We start from the raw sequence: 12455 nt of genomic DNA, 5'->3' as shown, positions 1-12455 counted from the left end.
CATCACTTTTTTTTTCTCCCGATAGTTTTTTTTTTATGCCCCCATCGCTGGGGGCAGATGGCCCCCTGTCTGCCTCCAGGGGTCTTTATATATGGGCCCCCATGCTTTGGGGGCCAGGGGGGAGGGGGCCGCTTACAGTAAGCAGCCCTCGCCCCCCCAGCCCCCAAAGAATGGGGGCACATATGTGTACAACCCTGGGGTAAAAAAAAAAGCAGCCGCCCCTCCCCCCGCGTCACAAACTGATCTCCATTGATCCAGTCACATTGCTGCCCACGGTTCGCGCGCCCTGCGCCCGTTCCGTGAGCAGCAATGCCACACAATGGGTATCGTTGGAAAGGGGAGAATCTCCCTTATCCAACGATACCCGCCTCGATCTCTGGCTTGAAATACAGCCGTCGATCGAGGCAGAGAAAGAAGAGCACTCACCTTCTTTCTTCACCGGAGCAGCTGGAAATGGCTGCTGCAGTGATTTTACTTTCAGTTTCACGCCGACGTGCTTTACGCACTGCCCTGCCTTAACAAAAGTAAGATCTACGTGGCTGGGCAGATTTGTTCATAAAGATGTATTGCTGGATCCCGCGTAACGATGTATAGCTGGATCCCGCGTAACGATGTATTGCTAGATCCCGCGTAATGTTTTCAAAGAATATCGAGTGGGGACGAATCCCTTGTTACTGTTGCTGTTAAGGTGTTGAAAGCAGCTGGGCTGATTAAGTTGCTGTAGTAAGGCTATGAATTATGTGTTTTAGGACTAATGGCATATTTTATATATTATGTTCTGTTTAGGTTTTAAATTGCTGTTGCTTTTGTTTCTATTTTGTATGCTTCTTTTATATATGAATGTTTCTTTTTCTTATTGGGGAAGTACAACCAAAATTAAAAAGGATCTGTGGGACATAGTAATTATCAGGACCACTAACTTCTGATGCTGTGGTGTTTTGTGTAGGTGAGCCATACAGCGCCAACATGTCACTTTACAGCCACTTCTGAGCGCTGAAGAACTGGAAGCAACGGGAAAGGAAGGTATGTACCTGTACTCCTCACTGAAACCTGCACTATGTAGAGAGTCCTGAAGGGGAGAGGAAGGAGGATGTTTTCTTTCGGCATTTACCTACAACAGAGGCTCTATTCAGCCTGTACTGTTAACAACCTGGTGATGTGTTTCACTAATGTGGAGATGTGGAGTCACTTTTCAGCATGTATGTAAATTGTGAAACTGAGCTGTAAATGTTTCATACTTCTGAACATCTGTTGCATTTGGCGTGTGAGACTGCGTTCTGTAGAGATGCAGAGGGGAGATTCTATTATTATTGAGCAGCTGATGCAGTTCCGCCTCATTTTCTACCCATCTATTTTATGCTTAAGCACCCGTGTCACTACGTGTCATTAACGGAATTCTGTCACGCTTGTAAAGCAATCCAAAGTTTTACTCCTGATGAGCAAGGGCTGGACTGGGAAAGGAACCCTGGTCTGTGTTAGGGAAGTAAAGGACACAGCATTTCTGGGAATGCTGCTGAGGAGCATGGGTTGGACTGGTAAAGGAACCCTGTTCTGTGTTAGAGAAGTAAAGGACACAGCATTTCTGGGAATGCTGCTACTGAGCAAGGGCTGGACTGGGAAAGGAACCCTGTTCTGTGTTAGGGAAGTAAAGGACACAGCATTTCTGGGAATGCTGCTACTGAGCAAGGGCTGGACTGGGAAAGGAACCCTGTTCTGTGTTAGGGAAGTAAAGGACACAGCATTTCTGGGAATGCTGCTGATGAGCAAGGGCTGGGCTGCTAAAGGAACCCTGTTATGTGTTAGGGAAGTAAAGGACACAGCATTTCTGGGAATGCTGCTGAGGAGCATGGGTTGGACTGGTAAAGGAACCCTGTTCTGTGTTAGAGAAGTAAAGGACACAGCATTTCTGGGAATGCTACTGAGCAAGGGCTGGACTGGGAAAGGAACCCTGTTCTGTGTTAGGGAAGTAAAGGACACAGCATTTCTGGGAATGCTGCTTAGGAGCAAGGGCTGGGCTGCTAAAGGAACCCTGTTATGTGTTAGGGAAGTAAAGGACACAGCATTTCTGGGAATGCTGCTGAGGAGCATGGGTTGGACTGGTAAAGGAACCCTGTTCTGTGTTAGAGAAGTAAAGGACACAGCATTTCTGGGAATGCTACTGAGCAAGGGCTGGACTGGGAAAGGAACCCTGTTCTGTGTTAGGGAAGTAAAGGACGCAGCATTTCTGGGAATGCTGCTGATGAGGAAGGGTTGGACTGGTAAAGGAACCCTGTTCTGTGTTAGGGAAGTAAAGGACACAGCAATTCTGGGAATGCTGCTGCTGAGCAAGGGTTGGACTGGTAAAGGAGCCCTGCTCTGTGTTAGGGAAGTAAAGGAACCAGCATTTCTGGGAATGCTGCTTAGGAGCAAGGGCTGGACTGGTAAAGGAACCCTGTTCTGTGTTAGGGAAGTAAAGGACACAGCATTTCTGGGAATGCTGCTGATGAGCTAGGGTTGGACTGGTAAAGGAACCCTGTTCTGTTAGGGAAGTAAAGGACACAGCATTTCTGGGAATGCTGCTGATGAGCAAGGGTTGGACTGGTAAAGGAACCCTGTTCTGTGTTAGGGAAGTAAAGGACACAGCATTTCTGGGAATGCTGCTTAGGAGCAAGGGTCGGGGCTGGTAAAGGAACCCTGTTCTGTGTTAGGGAAGTAAAGGACACAGCATTTCTGGGAATGCTGCTGATGTGCAAGGGTTGGACTGGTAAAGGAACCCTGTTCTGTGTTAGGGAAGTAAAGGACACAGCATTTCTGGGAAAGCTGCTGATGAGCAAGGGTTGGACTGGTAAAGGAACCCTGTTCTGTGATAGGGAAGTAAAGGACACAGCATTTCTGGGAATGCTGCCCATAAGCAAGGGTTGGACTGGTAAAGGAACCCTGTTCTGTGTTAGGGAAGTAAAGGACACAGCATTTCTGGGAATGCTGCTGATGAGCAAGGGTTGGACTGGTAAAGGAGCCCTGTTCTGTGTTAGGGAAGTAAAGGACACAGCATTTCTGGGAATGCTGCTGATAAGCAAGGGTTGGGCTGGTAAAGGAACCCTGTTCTGTGTTAGGGAAGTAAAGGACACAGCATTTCTGGGAATGCTGCTGAGGAGCAAGGGTTGGACTGGTACAGGACCCCTCATCTGTGTTAGAGAAGTAAAGGGCACAGCATTTCTGGGAGTGCTGCTGAGGAGCAAGGGTTGGGCTGGTAAAGGAACCCTGTTCTGTGTTAGGGAAGTAAAGGACACAGCATTTCTGGGAAAGCTGCTGATGAGCAAGGGTTGGACTGGTAAAGGAACCCTGTTCTGTGATAGGGAAGTAAAGGACACAGCATTTCTGGGAATGCTGCCCATAAGCAAGGGTTGGACTGGTAAAGGAGCCCTGTTCTGTGTTAGGGAAGTAAAGGACACAGCATTTCTGGGAATGCTGCTGATAAGCAAGGGTTGGGCTGGTAAAGGAACCCTGTTCTGTGTTAGGGAAGTAAAGGAAACAGCATTTCTGGGAATGCTGCTGAGGAGCAAGGGTTGGACTGGTACAGGACCCCTCATCTGTGTTAGAGAAGTAAAGGACATGGGATTTCTGGTAGTGCTGCTGATGAGCAAGGGTTGGACTGGTAAAGGAACCCTGTTCTGTGTTAGGGAAGTAAAGGACACTGCATTTCTGGGAATGCTGCGGAGGAGCAAGGGTTGCACTGGTAAAGGAACCCTGCTCTGTGTTGGGGAAGTAAAGGACACAGCATTTCTGGGAATGCTACTGATGAGCAAGGGTTGGACTGGTAAAGGAACCCTGTTCTGTGTTAGGGAAGTAAAGGACACCACATTCCTTGGAATAGTGTTTGTTAGGCAAGATTGTATGCAGTAACTATAGGGTGCACTACAACAACCCTGACCTCCTGGAAGTAGTAACCCAACCTTTTATATAAGTCTGTACTGCACAGGTTGGTAGTTTGGACGGGTAGCCAGGCTTATCTCAAGAGGGGTCAATGTGAGCTGTAGGGGAGTTACACAGAGGTTCACAGTGACAAGTATTCAAGCAAACACTTAAACAGGGTTTCTTGATAAGCAATTGTTAATTTATTTACCAGTCAGTTAATGTAAGCCTTCTTTAAAAGTGAGCACTGTAAAACACCACACAAATATACTTCAGAATTACACAATCTCTCAAAATCAGTAAATGCCCATTTGGGATGGCATACAGCAGAGACCTACACCCATAGTTTAGTATAGTTTCTTTATTTGTACCACGCACCGAACCCTAAGGTAATTGGGCGCCAGAGACTTAGAGCATGTTACAACAAAATATAGACATACAAGATACAACAGTAAGTGCAGTTGACTGGGTTACATAGTGGTCGAGAGGCAGACAAAGGATAATAGTACAGTGATTAGAGCGTCAGACTATGGAGGAGTTCTTATTGGCTAGCCAGGACTTCGTTTTTGCTCTGAAAGTCCAAAAGCAAGGTTCTGTTCTAAGGTTCAATGGTATAGTGTTCCATTGTTTGGCGGCTAGAACCGGGAAGCTGGCGCCACCTGCTTTTTTTGGGGAGAATTTGAGGATGGAAAGGCAGTGAGAGTACAGCATTCTGGTTGGCCTGGTGGAGGTATGTTTATCGAACTTGTCTGCCAGGTATTTGTGGGCGTCACGAGAGATCTAAGGGTGTTTCTGTCTCGTACGGGCATCCAGTGCACATCTTGTCTGAAGCTGGAGATGTGCGAATGCCGCGGGATGCTCCGAGCCGCTCTGAGGGCATTATTTTGCAACACCTGCAGTTTGTTCAAATTGCGTTCTGAGGTGCCAAGAAAGAGAGTGTTGCAGTAGTCAATTTATGAGAGCACTAGCGCTCTGGCTAGTGTGATGGAGCTGGAGGGCGAGAGGAAGGCTTTGCGGGCATTGATGAGCTTATTTGTATAAGCTTTGGAGGAGGCTGTGGCGTTCACCTGCTTTTTGAGCGAGAGTGTGGAGTCAAGATAAACCCCAAGAGTTTTGATTTCTTTGGCCACAGTGATTAGGTTACCGTCTATGTTGATGGAGGCGTAACAGGGGTCCAATTTGTTTAGCCGTGGTTGGGAACCGACGAGAAGGAGCTCCATTTTCTCGTCGTTTAGGCATAGGCCGTGTTCTGCCATGCAGGCTTGGATCTCCAGGTAAAGGTTGTTGATCCGTATGGAATCCCCTTCATAGCAGCCTGATAGGGCAATGAGAACCTGGGTGTTGTCAGCATGACCTGCATGTCACATACACTAACTATAAAGACTGTCGAACAATAGCTTAGTAAAGATATTGTATAAGGTCAGTAAAACGCACAAACTTTGTGGGATGCCACAGAGGATGGGGATGGGGGGGGGCTGAAGCCCACGGTGAGAAGACCCAGGTGGTTCGGTCTGCTAGGAAGGATCGGACCCAGGCAGTCGCCTGAGTGGAGAAAGCAGCTGTGGCTGTCAGATGTTACGTGATTGTTGACAAAGTCAAATGCTGCCGAGAGGTCAAACAGCAGGAGAATGGCTAGGTTGCCCTTATCCTTTGCCTCATCCATATGGATTTTTAAGTCCAGGAGTGCTGTCTCTGTTCCTTGCCTTGCTCTGAAGCCAGACTGTCTGAGGCCCAGAAGGTTGTTCTCTTCCAGGTGCTTCTGTGTTAGGCAGAATTATATGCAGTGCCCTTTGGGAACACCACACACAATTAAGACTACAAGTGATAGTACAATTTCACCTTTGGTACAAGCCTGTACTACACAGTTATATTGGTAGCGATGGCTGAGCAGCCAGACTTATCTCAAGAGCAAGTGAGCAGTATCAATAGTTACACAAAGGACAGCAATTACTATGATTCAGGAAAACACTGACTCAAGGTTTCAAGTAAAAGAATATACATTTATTTCACTCTTCATTTGTATTACAGTGCACTATTATAAGCAGTCTAAATAATCACACTCTTTAATACATCACACCACTTCCCTTAAATTCCAGACAAGTTAAGCTCATAAAATGAAGTGGGAGCAAAATGGCACTCCAGCAATTTAAAAGGGAGGGAAAAACAAAAGTTATTAGAAATTAGGTCAAACCAACAGTTAGAAAATGCTTACGGTCAAAGTCAATGGGTCAAAAGTCTTTTGCTCAAGATCACACAGTTCAGGCTAGTTCGCGGTAAAGTTAGTGGCACGGTTTCCGGACGAGGTTGGTTGATGATATGATATGATATGGCATTTATAACGCGCCTATACACAAGTGTTTCAAGGCGCGACGAGGCGGGGGGGATCAAGGGACAACAGACAACGATCCTGCTAGGCCCGGTATCATACAGATCGCGCAAGTGCATGGGAGAGAGGGGGAGGAGGGGAGGAGGGGAGGAGGGGAGGGGGGAGAGGGGAAAGTGCGGGGGGAAGGAGAGGGGAAAGTGCAGTACAAGGGGTAGTAGAATAAATAAGATACTAACACAGCCAGATGGTGGCATGTGCAAGGTAAATTCAGACAGAAGTGCTGGTAGGAGGACTTTAGGGAGGCAGAAACAGTCCCTAGGGGCAGGGTTGCCAGGGAAGGCAGTGCAGGAGTGCAACTGGCGGTGCTTGCGCCCGAATCAGACAGGGTGGGCAGGTAGTTTTGACCAGTGCAGATAGTTTTGACCAGTGCAGATTCAGCCAGGAATTCAGCAGGGGAGAGAGGGAGAGAAAGCGGAAGCAAAGAGGAAGGTTTTGAGGTGCTTATGGAACCAGAGATGGTTCTCCTCAAGTTTCAGGAAAGCAGGGAGGCCTTTGCTGGAGAGAGAGATCTACCACCAGCTCGTTTCTTTGGGAAGCGACTGACACTGAGGCAGATGAGCGAAGAGCTTGAGAGGGAAGATATTTGGGAAGAGAGAGTTGGAACAAGTTACTTACCTGTAACTGTTGTTCTCCAGCATGGGGTCTGGCATGGATTCACATGCTCATGAATATTCCCAGTCGTCAGGCTGGGAATCCTCGGTAAAGAAAAAATCAGTATCAGTTTCGTTTCTGATCTGTCTTTCCTAGTAGTAACCAATCACTGATCTCTGGGTCATACTGCCCCCAGCCAATGACTACCCTCTCCCTAAGCCCCTCCCCTGGCAGCCATCCTCAGATTTGGTAGCACGTAAAGTTGCAGTATGACCAAGTGAAGAGCCGCAGAGGGGAAGGCGGGAGGGTTCGCATGTGAATCCATGCCAGACCCATGCTGGAGAACAACAGTTACAGGTAAGTAACTTGTTCCTTCTCCAGCATGGGGTCTGGCATGGATTCACATGCTCATGAATATAAGAATACATAGCAGTATACACATGCACAACCATGGGAGGTGGCAACAGGCTCAATAATAAGCAATACAACAACTCAACATTAAGCAACTCTTACCTCCTCACCAGGCTCACCTTAGGTGAAGAGGTTGCGCAGCAATGCTTGGCCGACCCTGGACTCCTCCCTGGAGTCCCGATCGACGCAGTAGAATCTCGTGAAGGTGTGTGTCGACCTCCACGTAGCAGCCCTGCAGATGTCCAGCAGGGGCACACCAGACAGGAACACTGTAGTAACAGCGATCGCTCTGGTCGAATGGGCTCTCGGACGGTTGGGCAACGGTCGGTTTGCCAACCGGTGACAGTGCATGATACAGCCGGAGAGCCATCTGGAAATGGAAGCCTTCCAGAGAGCCTTCCCATGGTTCACAGGTCCAAAGTTCACAAAAAGCTGTGACGTCTTCCGAAAACACTTCGTGCGGTCCACATAGAACTTCAGCGCTCTAGCCACATCCAGCGATTGCAAAGTCCTCTCGGCCGGCGACGAAGGTGACGGGAAGAAAACAGGTAACACCAAGGGCTCGTTAAGATGGAAGTTCGACGGCACCTTGGGCATGAAGGAGGGGTGCATCCTCAGCACGACCCTCGTGTCGTGAAAAGTCATGTACGGGGGCTTGCAGTATAGGGCCTGGATCTCTCCCACGCGTCGTGCAGAGGTGATGGCCACAAGAAATGCTGTTTTCCATGACAGGAACTTCAACGGTGCCGAATGTAGAGGCTCGAATGGTGGCCCCATGAGCCTGGTCAGCACCACATTGAGTTCCCACGCCGGGGCTGGAGCCTTCACCGGTGGGAATGATCGGAACAGTCCTTCATAAATTCCTTCACCGGTCGATGAGACCACAAGGATGCCCGTCCCGTGGTTCTGGTGTATCGGGAGATCGCAGCCAGATGTATTTTGATGGAGGCGTGAGCTAGTCCAGCTTTGGCCAGCGACAGTAGGTACGGCAGTACTTGGGGGGGTGGGGGATGGGAGGGGTGTAATCCTTAGAGGGTTAATCTTCTGCGCACGGCACCGGACAGAGAACCTCTTCCACTTATGTCCATAGCACTTGAGAGTTGACGACGCCCTGGCTTTTGCAAGAACCTCTCTGCAGTCAGCCGGGATATCGTACCCTCCAAACTCTAGCGCTGCAGGAGCCAGGCCTGCAAGTTCAGCGACTCCGGATCGTGATGAAGGATGGCGCCTCCTTCCCTGGCGAGAAGATCCGCGTCCGCCGGCAGCTTGAATGGAGGGGACGCTGCCAAGTCCAGAAGGTCCGGGAACCAGATCTGCCTCGGCCACGCCGGTGCGACGAGGATCATCCTGCACAGCGAACTCTTGAGCTGGTTGATGAGTCGGAGCAACAACGGCAACAGAGGGAACGCATATAGGAACAGGCCGTCCCAGGGGAACAAGAACGCATCTCCCATGCTTCTCGGCTGGGGGAACCTGCTGGCAAACCTCTGGCACTTGGAGTTTGTCGCCGTCACGAACAGGTCGATCTGGGGTTTGCCCCATCGCAGGAAGAGTCGATCCACTAGGTCCTGTCATAGTTCACACTCGTGGCATGAGCGCAGCTCTCTGTTGAGCGAGTCGGTGATGGTGTTTTTTATCCCTGCCAGATGAAATGGCACCAGAAACATCCCTTGGGCAACGGCCCAATGCCACAGATCCTGGGCTTCCTTGGACAGGGCTGGGGACCTGGTTCCGCCCTGCTTCCGGATGTAGAACATCGTGGTGGTGTTGTAGGTGAAAATCCTCACCACCTTGCCCTTGAGGGACGGAAGAAAAGACCTGAGGGCCCAGAACACTGCACTGAGCTCCAGGATGTTGATATGGAGCAACTTCTCCTCCGGGAGCCAAAGGCCTCTCGCGTGACGATCTCCGGTGTGCGCTCCCCACCCCTCCAGGGAGGCATCCGTAGTCACCATTTCCTGGTGGACTGTGGTCTGAAAGTCTGCACCTGCCGTCAGGTGTGCGCGGGTGCCCCACCACCGGATCGCTCGTCGGAAAGTCTCGTCGAGGGGGATCCTGTCCTCGAAGCTGCCTGTCACTTGCATCCAGCGGGTGTCGAGGAATTCCTGCAGAGGGCGCATCCGAAGCCTGCACAATCGCACGAGATATATGCACGAGGACATAATTCCGAGGAGGGATTTGATGGACCTCACCCTGGCCACATCCGTGGCCAGCAGATGCTGCACCTTGCCCAGGATGGCCGCCGTCCTTTCCTCTGACGGCGAAACCAGACGCGCCACTGTGTCGAGCTTGGCTCCCAGAAACAGTGCGACTTGCGAGGGCACCAGGTGGGATTTTGGGTAATTGATGGAGAACCCCAGATCCATGAGCAGCTGGACAGTCTTCACTATGTGTTCTACGGCAAGCTCCCTTGTCCTTGCTCGGATGAGCCAATCATCTAGGTAGGGGTAGACGTGGATCCCCTGCAGGCGCAGCCGCGCCGCCACCGGTGCCAGGCACTTGGTGAAAACCCTGGGTGCTGACTTAAATCCAAACGGGAGGGCCCTGAACTGGTAGTGCCGCTCCTGGACCACGAACCTGAGGAACTTTCGGTGTCCTTTTAGAATAGGGATGTGGAAGTATGCATCCTCCAAATCCAACGATGACAGGAAATCGCCCTCCTCCAGCTGTCCCAACACGTGCTGGAGGGTGACCATCCGGAACTTCTGTGCCTTGATGTACTTGTTCAGTCGTCGCAGGTCCAGGATGGGACGCCATCCTCCTGTCTTCTTTTTTACGAGGAAGTACCTTGAGTACACTCCGGAGCCCCGAAGCCTCTTTGGGACGATCTTGATGGCACCTTTCTTGAGCATCGCCCTTACTTCCAACAGTAGTTGAGGGACGTGATTTTCCTTCCTGGCCACGGGGGGAACGCGACGGCACTTCTTTAGAAACTCGAGAGCGTGCCCCTGGGCCAGGGCATCCAGCACCCAATGGTCAGTGGAGATGGACTCCGAAAGGACGGCCGTCGTTGCTGGAGAACTCCTAGGGCCCGGGCCTCTCAGTGTCTGCTTTGATGGCTTGAAGGGGCTCATCTACTGTTTTCCCAAACAGGTTGTTCCCGTCGAAGGGCATGTCCAACACCTTGGCCTGTATTCCTGGTGGAAATCCGTCGCCTTGAGCCATCCTCGCCGTCTGAGGCAAACGCTGTTGCCCAACTGGTGGAAACCGGTGTCAGCGATGTCCGTCGCCACCGTTATGGCGTGGTCTGATGCCATTTCGCCTTCCTGCAAGATTTCTAGGGCCTCTGCCCTCTTGTCGTCCGGTAGGAAGTCCAACAGAGGGGCAATCTTATACCACAACTCCTGTCGTAGCGGGCTACAATCGCCAAGGCGTTGGCCGCCTTAATCGTCATCGCTGCCGACGAGAGGACCCGTCATCCCATCATGTCCAGTTTCTTTCCCTCGCTGTCCGGCGGGGATGTCGATGTTGAGGCCGATGCCCCCCCCCCGCCTTCTTCCTGGCTGCCGCAGAGACGACCGAATCTGGGGTCGGCTGGGCCCTAAGGCACAAGGGGGCCGCGTCGGGGACCCGATACTTCTTCTCGTACCGGTCCCTTTTTGCCGGCGTCGTGGACGGGTTCTTAAGAAGGGAAAGTCCCTCGTCCCAGATGTCATCCAGCAGAGGCACGGCGAGGACCGTCTTCCTCTTGGCCTCGCGCCGTTGGTGAAGGAACCGCTCCTTCTTCTTTTCTTCGGGGCAGAGCTGGAAAAGCTCGGATGCCCTGGCGATCATAGCATGGAAAGATCCAATCTCATCGGGCGGGGAAGCCTGAGGAGGGGGGGACGACATGAGGTCTGTCCCGTCGTCACCGCCGTCGTCATCCATACCGTCGCGGCCGTGTCCGTATCCGTGTCATCCCCATGGACCGAGGACAGGGGCGAGGGTTGAGCAGGCCGTGAGGGTTGAAAAGGCTGTGGAGGGTGTGTCCTTCTCTTCTTATGTGGAGGACTTCCCGACGGGCCTGGCTCTGGATCCTACGTTGGATGCGGCTCCAGCTCCGGCTCCTCCGTCGGGGGTAGGGGCAATCTCGTCCTTATTTCTGTACATAAGTATTGTATTGCCATCAAAATGGCTGCCGAGTTGTCCTGCGGCACTGGCTGCGATGGGCGCGACGGTTGATCTGGATCCTCGTCGACACCGCCGTTGCTCTCGTCGGGATCCCTCCCGACGGGCTGGGCCTCATCCATGCCCACGTCGTGGCTCTCCAAGACTTCGATCAGCTGCTCCTCGGGAGTCTGTGTCCATATCCACGATGGCCACGTCACCCCCCCCCTTCTTTTTCCGCGGGGGACTTCACGGGGGTTTTCTCGATGGGCTTGAAAGAGGATTCCCTCCGCGGTGGCAGGGAAACTCTGGTCGCTTAAACGGGTGTAACCTCCACAGGCTGCGCCAGGGCCGCCGCGACTTCCTCGATCGAGGCCTTAGCTGGGTGAATCAAGACCTTCACCACCGTCTGTGCGCCTGAGGCCTTCACCTTGGGGGGAGGGTCACCGCCTCGCTCCCCCTCTGCTGGAACCTTCGAGCTCGACCAGGGCCTCTCCAGAAGCTTAGCCGGGTTCTCGGATTTCCTCTTACCCGAGCCAGAGCGTTGGCTCATGGTTGATGGTGCCAGGAAGGATGCGCCCTGCCTGGCAGCCGACGAGCCCGACCGTTCGGCGCTCCTGGTGCCCGCGGACTCGCAGTGCTTAGCCTTCTGTTGGGCCCCCGTCGCCGCGGCGCCCTCACAGGACTTAGAAGACCACTCAGACTTCTTCTTTTTCTTCTCACCTGACGGGCTCTTTCCCTCCAGCCAGTTGGCGAGGCGAAGATGGCGATCCGTCATGGTCCGCTCCGACATGTTTCCATAAAACGCACAGTCCTTCTCCACGTGCGTTTTGTCCTCATGAAGACAGTAGAGGCATAAAGAATGCTCGTCTTCCTTGAACACATTCTGTAGCTGGCATCCAGAGCAAGCCCTGAACAGCTTCCCGGGCGTCAAGCTTCCTTTCTCCTGGGCCATGTCCGGGGTAGGCCTCAGAAACCTCTGGACTCCTGCAAAGGTGGAACTTGACGAAATCTTCACACTTGAGGGGCGTAGAAAAATCCGAAACGGGTCTCCGTTGATCGGATATAGAAACGATGGAGCTTGAGGCTC

General features: G+C 52.0%; 1 protein-coding gene across 1 annotated transcript in view; it reads left to right on the top strand.

Annotated features, from left to right (window-relative positions):
• LOC138498440 (zinc finger protein 208-like) overlaps nt 1-12455 on the top strand; it is a 460194-nt gene that overhangs the window by 47076 nt on the left and 400663 nt on the right. The window contains exon 3 of the mRNA XM_069622194.1: nt 947-1023. The gene's annotated coding sequence lies outside the window, so the exon portion shown is untranslated. The remainder of the gene's footprint in view (nt 1-946; nt 1024-12455) is intronic.

The sequence above is a fragment of the Ambystoma mexicanum genome, chromosome 5q (assembly GCF_040938575.1).
Source record: "Ambystoma mexicanum isolate Mex_15411 chromosome 5q, UKY_AmexF1_1, whole genome shotgun sequence".
Taxonomy (NCBI): Eukaryota; Metazoa; Chordata; class Amphibia; order Caudata; family Ambystomatidae; genus Ambystoma; species Ambystoma mexicanum.
The sequence above is the reverse complement of the archived record's forward strand: the minus strand, read 5'-3'. Positions and strand labels throughout refer to the sequence as shown.